The sequence below is a fragment of the Schistocerca americana genome, chromosome 2 (assembly GCF_021461395.2).
Source record: "Schistocerca americana isolate TAMUIC-IGC-003095 chromosome 2, iqSchAmer2.1, whole genome shotgun sequence".
Lineage (NCBI taxonomy): Eukaryota > Metazoa > Arthropoda > Insecta > Orthoptera > Acrididae > Schistocerca > Schistocerca americana.
Genome location: NC_060120.1, coordinates 694,978,762 through 694,986,203, shown reverse-complemented (window position 1 = coordinate 694,986,203; position 7,442 = coordinate 694,978,762). Strand labels below are relative to the sequence as shown.

The window sequence follows — 7,442 nt, the reverse complement described above, 5'->3', positions numbered from 1 at the left end:
CTCCTCGTTAGTTATGTGATCTACCCATCTAATCTTCAGCATTCTTCTGTAGCACCACATTTCGAAAGCTTCTATTCTCTTTTTGTCCAAACTATTTATCGTCCATGTTTCACTTCCATACATGGCTACACTCCATACAAATGCTTTCAGAAACGACTTCCTGACACTTAAATCTATACTCGATGTTAACCAATTTCTCTTCTTCAAAAACACTTTCCTTGCCATTGCCAGTCTACATTTTATATCTTCTATACTTCGGCAATCATCAGTTATTTTGCTCCCCAATTAACAAAACTCCTTTACTACTTTAAGTGTCTCATTTCCTAATCTAATTCCCTCAGCATCACCCAACTTAATTCGACTACATTCCATTATCCTCGTTTTGCTTTTGCTGATGTTCATTTTATATCCTCCTTTCAAGACACTGTCCATTCTGTTCAACTGCTCTTCCAAGTCCTTTGCAGTCTCTGACAGAATTACAATGTCATCGGCGAACCTCAAAGTTTTTATTTTTTGTTTCCTTTACTGCTCGCTCAATATACAGATTGAATAACATTGGGGAGAGGCTACAACCCTGTCTCACTCCCTTCCCAACCACTGCTTCCCTTTCATGCCCCTCAACTCTTATAACTGCCATCTGGTTTCTGTACAAATTGTAAATAGCCTTTCACTCCCTGTATTTTACCCCTGCCACCTTTAGAATTTGAAAGAGAATATTCCAATCAACATTGTCAAAAGCTTTCTCTAAGTCTACAAATGCTAGAAATGTAGGTTTGCCTTTCCTTAATCTTTCTTCTAAGATAAGTCGTAAGGTCAGTATTACCTGATTGTAAATAGACAATTAAACACCGGTGAGAGAGGCAGTAAAGACAACAGCACTCAGAAGCCTCCAGGGGGTCGGTCTGCCCTCATTCACTTAGGTGAGACAGATGGTGAGCCCAATTACACTTGATCCGTCAGAACCCAACCAAGGGACAGCCATGGACTGACCAACAAACGACTTGCTTGCCACCAATCGGTACATGAGAATTCAAACACAAAATGTTACAGGTGTAATTATCCACAATCAAATATGTGTTTGTGTTAAGCTGTCAAAACTACACACGCTGTTGGACAGTGACAACAGGTGAGGAAAAGGACACTGCCTGAAATTACGTTAGTGACCAGGGCAGGTAACCAAGACATTAACGGCCACAAAGCAGAAATTTCCACTGGTGCATTTGAATTGTAGTCAACCAGTATAGTTAATTCCACCACATGGTGGGTAAATTTCAGCAATACAGACATTCGGTGTTGCTTACAGGAAAATCTTCCCAACAGTGAACCTCCGAAAGAACCACACAACATGAATGGACATGGCTTGGGTACTTAAAAGACCACTCAACTTTGATGTCCTGGGTCGGTGAGCCACAAAGCTCGTAGTGATCAGACAGCTCCATACATGCTCTGACACTGCACTGGGACCTCGAGCGGACCCAGCCGACTGCACCATGTGGAGATATCCTCCCTGGTCCACACCAACCGACCGACTCTCTCAGAATGCGGACAACCTCTAAAACAGTCGTCAGTGGAAATAACGCCAACTACACCCACAACCTGACAAAAACTTGCACAAAGACCTGAACGATACCCAACAGTAACTAAGCACGCACAAAGACAAATCGGGAGTTGATGCACACACACCCACAGCTGACTCATGAACAATCGGCGAGCCAAAATGTGTCGTCTGGTAGGACGACTGACGGACGATCCCCCAAGACTGTGGCCCGCCTCAAGTGATGCGTGGCGGCAATGGTCGGGCAAGCCATGTCGACGCAGACCTCACTGCACCAACCCGAGCGCACTAGTGCCACATTGCAACTCCCTGACTGGCAGGTCTGGACTGCACTCCAGACACGTTCCAACTGATTGGCAGCCCAAACTTGCAACTAGAACTGTCTTACGACAGACAACGACCAGAAAATATTAGCAGTCGAGTAAAGATACTACGAGAGGGGATATATTGATATGCACTGCTAATGCCACTCATGGTCAGGCAAAGCAGCAACTCAGTGACACCAGTAATTTAAATTAACATAGTGAGGTGGAAGTACATTAAAAACAGGGTGTAAAATACATGATGGCGGGAACATGAGCCATACACGGCTCAACCTCCCCTCCTCAAACAAGAACCCAGGGGTGATATGCTGAAATAAATTAACTACCAGCTTCTAAAAAGGCACAAGACACAGGCTGAGAAAGGCTGCAAGAAAAACACTTGGTTGGACCCACCCCTGCAGAGGAAACATACCCACTGGCTACCAGACATCCCTGCCCTGGGAAGAGACCAACCTAAGTCCAAAAAGACGACCAATTCACAGCCATTGCTAAGATACCTGCAAGGACTTCAAAAATGCAGAGGAAACATGCCGCAGGCAACCTGACATCCCCACGCAGCAGAAGGCACCGAGCTAAGCCTCACAATATGACGAAAGTTGAAGGAACTATTCGAAGCTGACAACCAAGGAGCTACCAGAACTTTAAGACCAGATGGTAATGTCTGACTTAACGGATTATCAGTGCCCGCACTCAATCCAGCTGACTGTCACCACGTTGGGTTCCCTCTAGACGACAAATAGTTTCTTCAAGGCCTTCAGTAGCCTTAAAGGAAACTGAATTGCCGCTCCCGTCTCTCCGACCACCACCAATGTGACGTGAGCCGGGTGCAGCATGGCAGCGTGTGAACATACTACCAATTCTAGAGCACTGCCCAGTTGGTTGGCACCTTAATGCCAACCCATAAACAAGATGGGCTTCTTAACAGGCCGATCCCCGGACTCTGTCTGACTGCCATTATCATAACACCTGAAACAATAACAAGCCAAACAATACGATGCCACAGACACAATAGAAACTAGAGTGAAACTGACCTCAACTAGGTTGGTAAGCTCGAGCACTACCATGCTTTGCTACCAATGAAAAGCCCACTAAACCCGCTGGGCAGAACAGGTGATTAGGATTATGGAAAGCGCCAAATAAGGTTAGGGTCAGTTTTACCTTAAAATGCAACTTATTGTAATTTACTAACACATGTACAACCAAAGTGGCACATAGCCAAAATTTTACAACTAGGAGTTTCAAACTCCAAATCTTTCATGGCTGAAGGTCTCCAAACGAGAAATCTTAAAAATCAGCAAGGTAAATTTCAAGTGACTGAAGACACGCAATTACAATTACAAATAAAATAATTAAAATATTTATATACATCACAGCTAGGCCGAAAGCCTCAAGGCAAGGGTGGATAGACAAACATAAACAAGATGCAATATAACAGCTGAAGGCCCACAGTAAAATTTTCAAGATTTTAGAATAAATTACCATAACCTTTCAAAAGCAGAATGCTGCAATGCTTTTGCTTAAAGGGTAATTTTAAGAATAAGTTTTTAAGCAGCTGAAGGCCCACAATTGATTTTCCAAATTCAAAATACCATAAAGCTTTAAGGGCAGAAGGCTGCAATGTTTAAGCTTCAAAGGTAATTTTGAGAATAAGGCTCCAAGTGGCTGAAGGCTCACAATAAATTTTTCAATTGTTTCACATTGTGAGAAATATCACCATAAGCCTTAAGTTTTAAGTGGCTGAAACTGCCCTAAAAGAAAAGACAACACAATGGCAATAACCTTTCAGCAAATATTCATTTTCCAGAATTCAAACTTACTTATATGCAGGTGAAGACCTTTAATTTACATAAAACACCGTAAAACCAAGAATTTTTTTATCATTGGCTATAATAGATTATAAACAGACAATTAAACACCGGTGAGAACGACGGTAAAGACAACGGCACTCAGAAGCCTACAGGGGGTCGGTCTGCCCTCGTTCACTTAGATGAGACAGGCGGTGAGCCCAACTACACTTGGTTCATCTCAACGGACAGCCACTGAACTCAACCAAGGGACAGCCACGGACCAACCGACAAACAACTTGCTTGCCACCAATCGGTACATGAGAATTCAAACACAAAATGTTATCAGAATGAGATTTTCACTCTGCAGTGGAGTGTGCGCTGATATGAAACTTCCTGGCAGATTAAAACTGTGTGCCGGACCGAGACTCGAACTCGGGACCTTTGCCTTTTGCGGGCAAGTGCTCTACCAACTGAGCTACCCAACCACGACTCACACCCCGTCCTCACAGCTTCACTTCTGCCAGTATCTCATCTCCTACCTTCCAAATTTTACAGAAGCTCTCCTGCGAACCTTGCAGAACCAGCACTCCTGAAAGAAAGGATATTGCGGAGACATGGCTTAGCCACAGCCTGAGAGATGCTTCCAGAATGAGATTTTCACTCTGCAGCAGAGTGTGCGCTGCTATGAAACTTCCTGGCAGATTAACAATGTGTGCAGGACCGAGACTCGAACTTGGGACCTTTGCCATTGGCGGGCAAGTGCTGTACCAACTGAGCTACCCAAGCACAACTCACGCCCCGTCCTCACAGCTTCACTTCTGCCAGTATCTCGTCTCCTACCTTCCAAATTTTACAGAATTAGTTTCTGTACAAATTGTAAATAGCCTTTCGCTCTCTGTATTATACCCCTGCCACCTTCAGAGTTTGAAAGAGAGTATTCCAGTCAACATTGTCAAAAGCTTTCTCTAAGTCTACAAATACTAGAAATGTAGGTTTGCCTTTCCTTAATCTATTTTCTAAGGTAAGTCATAGGGTCAGTATTGCCTCACATGTTCCAACATTTCTACAGAATCCAAACTGATCTTCTCCGAAGTTGGCTTATACCAGTTTTTCCATTCGTCTGTAAAGAATTCACGTTAGCATGGAATGTCAGGTCCCTTAATCGGGCAGGTAGGTTAGAAAACTTAAAAAGGGAAATGGATAGTTAAAGTTAGATATAGTGGGAATTAGTGAAGTTCAGTGGCAGGAGGAACAAGACTTTTGGTCAGGTGAATACAGGGTTATAAATACAAAATCAAATATGGGTAATGCAGGAGTTGGTTTAATAATGAATAAAAAAAAATAGGAGTGCAGGTAAGCTACTACAAACAGCATAGTGAATGCATTATTGTGGCCAAGATAGACACGAAGCCCACACCTACTACAAAGTAAAAGTTTATATGCCAACTACCTCTGCAGATGATAAAGAAATTGATGACATGTATGATGAGATAAAAGAAATTATTCAGGTAGTGAAGGGAGACGAAAATTTAATAGTCATAGGTGACTGGAATTCGAGAGTAGGAAAAGGGAGAGAAGGAAACATAGTAGGTGAATATGGATTGGGGGAAAGAAATGAAAGAGGAAGCCGTCTGGTAGAATTTTGCACAGAGAATAAGTTAATCATAGCTAACACTTGGTTCAAGAATCGTAAAAGAAGGTTGTACACCTGGAAGAATCCTGGAAATACTAGAAGGTATCAGATAGATTATATAATGGTAAGACAGAGATTTAGGAACCAGGTATTAAACTGTAAGACATTTCCAGGGGCAGATGTGGACTCTGACCAAAATCTATTGGTTATGAGCTGTAGATTAAAACTGAAGAAACTGCAAAAAGGTGGAAATTTAAGGAGATGGGCTGTGGACAAACTGATTAAACGAGAGGTTGTACAGAGTTTCAGGGAGAGCATAAGGGAACAGTTGTCACAAATGGGGGAAAGAAATACAGTAGAAGAAGAATGGGTAGCTCTGAGTGATGAAGTAGTGAAGGCAGCAGAGGATCAAGTAGGTAAAAAGATGAGTGCTAGTAGAAATCCTTGGCTAACAGAAGAAATATTGAATATAATTGATGAAAGGAGAAAATATAAAAATGCAGTAAATGAAGCAGGCAAAAAGGAATACAAACGTCTCAAAAATGAGATCGACAGGAAGTGCAAAATGGCTAAGCAGGGATGGCTAGAGGACAAATGTAAGGATGTAGAGGCTTATCTCACTAGGGATAAGATAGATACTGCCTACAGGAAAATTAAAGAGACCTTTGGAGAAAAGAGAACCACTTGTATGTATATCAAGAGCTCAGATAGAAACCCAGTTCTAAGCAAAGAAGGGAAAGCAGAAAGGTGGAAGGAGTATATAGAGGGTCTATACAAGGGCGACATACTTGAGGACAATATTCTGGAAATGGAAGAGAATGTAGATGAAGACGAAATGGGAGATATAATACTGCGTGATGAGTTTGACAGAGCACTGAAAGACCTGAGCCGAAACGAGGCCCCGGGAGTAGACAACATTCCATTAGAACTACTGACGACCTCGGGAGAGCCAGTCCTGACAAAACTGTAGCATCTGGTGAGCAAGATGTATGAGACAGGCAAAATACCGTCAGACTTCAAGAAGAATATAATAATTCCAATCCCAAAGAAAGCAGGTGTTGACAGATGTGAAAATTACCAAACTATCAGTTTAATAAGTCACAGCTGCAAAATACTAACGTGAATTCTTTATAGACGAATGAAAAAACTAGTAGAAGCCAACCTTGAGGAAGATCAGTTTGGATTTCGTAGAAATATTGGAACACGTGAGGCAATACTGACCTTACGACTTATCTTAGAAGAAAGATTAAGGAAAGGCAAACCTACGTTTCTAGCATTTGTAGACGTAGAGAAAGCTTTTGACAATGTTGACTGGAATACTCTCTTTCAAATTCTAAATGTGGCAGGGGTAAAATACAGGGAGCGAAAGGCTATTTACAATTTGTACAGAAACCAGATGGCAGTTATAAGAGTTGAGGGACATGAAAGGGAAGCAGTGGTTGGGAAGGGAGTGAGACAGGGTTGTAGCCTCTCCCCAATGTTATTCGATCTGTATATTGAGTGAGCAGTCAAGGAAACAAAAGAAAAATTCGGAGTAGGTATTAAAATCCGTGGAGAAGAAATAAAAACTTTGAGGTTCGCCGATGACATTTTAATTCTGTCAGAGACAGCACAGGACCTGTAAGAGCAGTTGAACGGGATGGACAGTGTCTTGAAAGGAGGATATAAGATGGACATCAACAAAAGCAAAACGAGGATAATGGAATGTAGTTGAATTAAGTCACGTGATGCTGAGGGAATTAGATTAGGAAATGAGACACTTAAAGTAGTAAAGGAGTTTTGCTATTTGGGGAGCAAAATAACTGATTATGGTCGAAGTAGAGAGGATATAAAATGTAGACTGGCAATGGCAAGAAAAGCGTTTATGAAGGAGAGAAATTTGTTAACATCAAGTATTTAAGTGTCAGGAAGTCATTTCTGAAAGTATTTGTATGGAGTGTAGCCATGTATGGAAGTGAGACATGGACGATAAATAGTTTGGACAAGGAGAGAATAGAAGCTTTCGAAATGTGGTGCTACAGAAGAATGCTGAACGCCAGTGTTCTTTCTCCTGATAGCGACATCATCTTGAGTAGTCCCTGCCCAGAGATCTGAAGGGGGATTATTTTACCTCTGGAATATTTTACCCAAGAGGATGCCATCAT

General features: G+C 42.1%; 1 non-coding gene across 1 annotated transcript; it reads right to left on the bottom strand.

Annotated features, from left to right (window-relative positions):
• Nucleotides 1–4,075: 4,075 nt before the first annotated feature.
• On the bottom strand, nucleotides 4,076–4,150 carry Trnal-caa. Its single transcript has one exon. It is a non-coding gene; the product is annotated as a tRNA-Leu (tRNA).
• Between the last annotated feature and the right edge of the window lie 3,292 nt (nucleotides 4,151–7,442).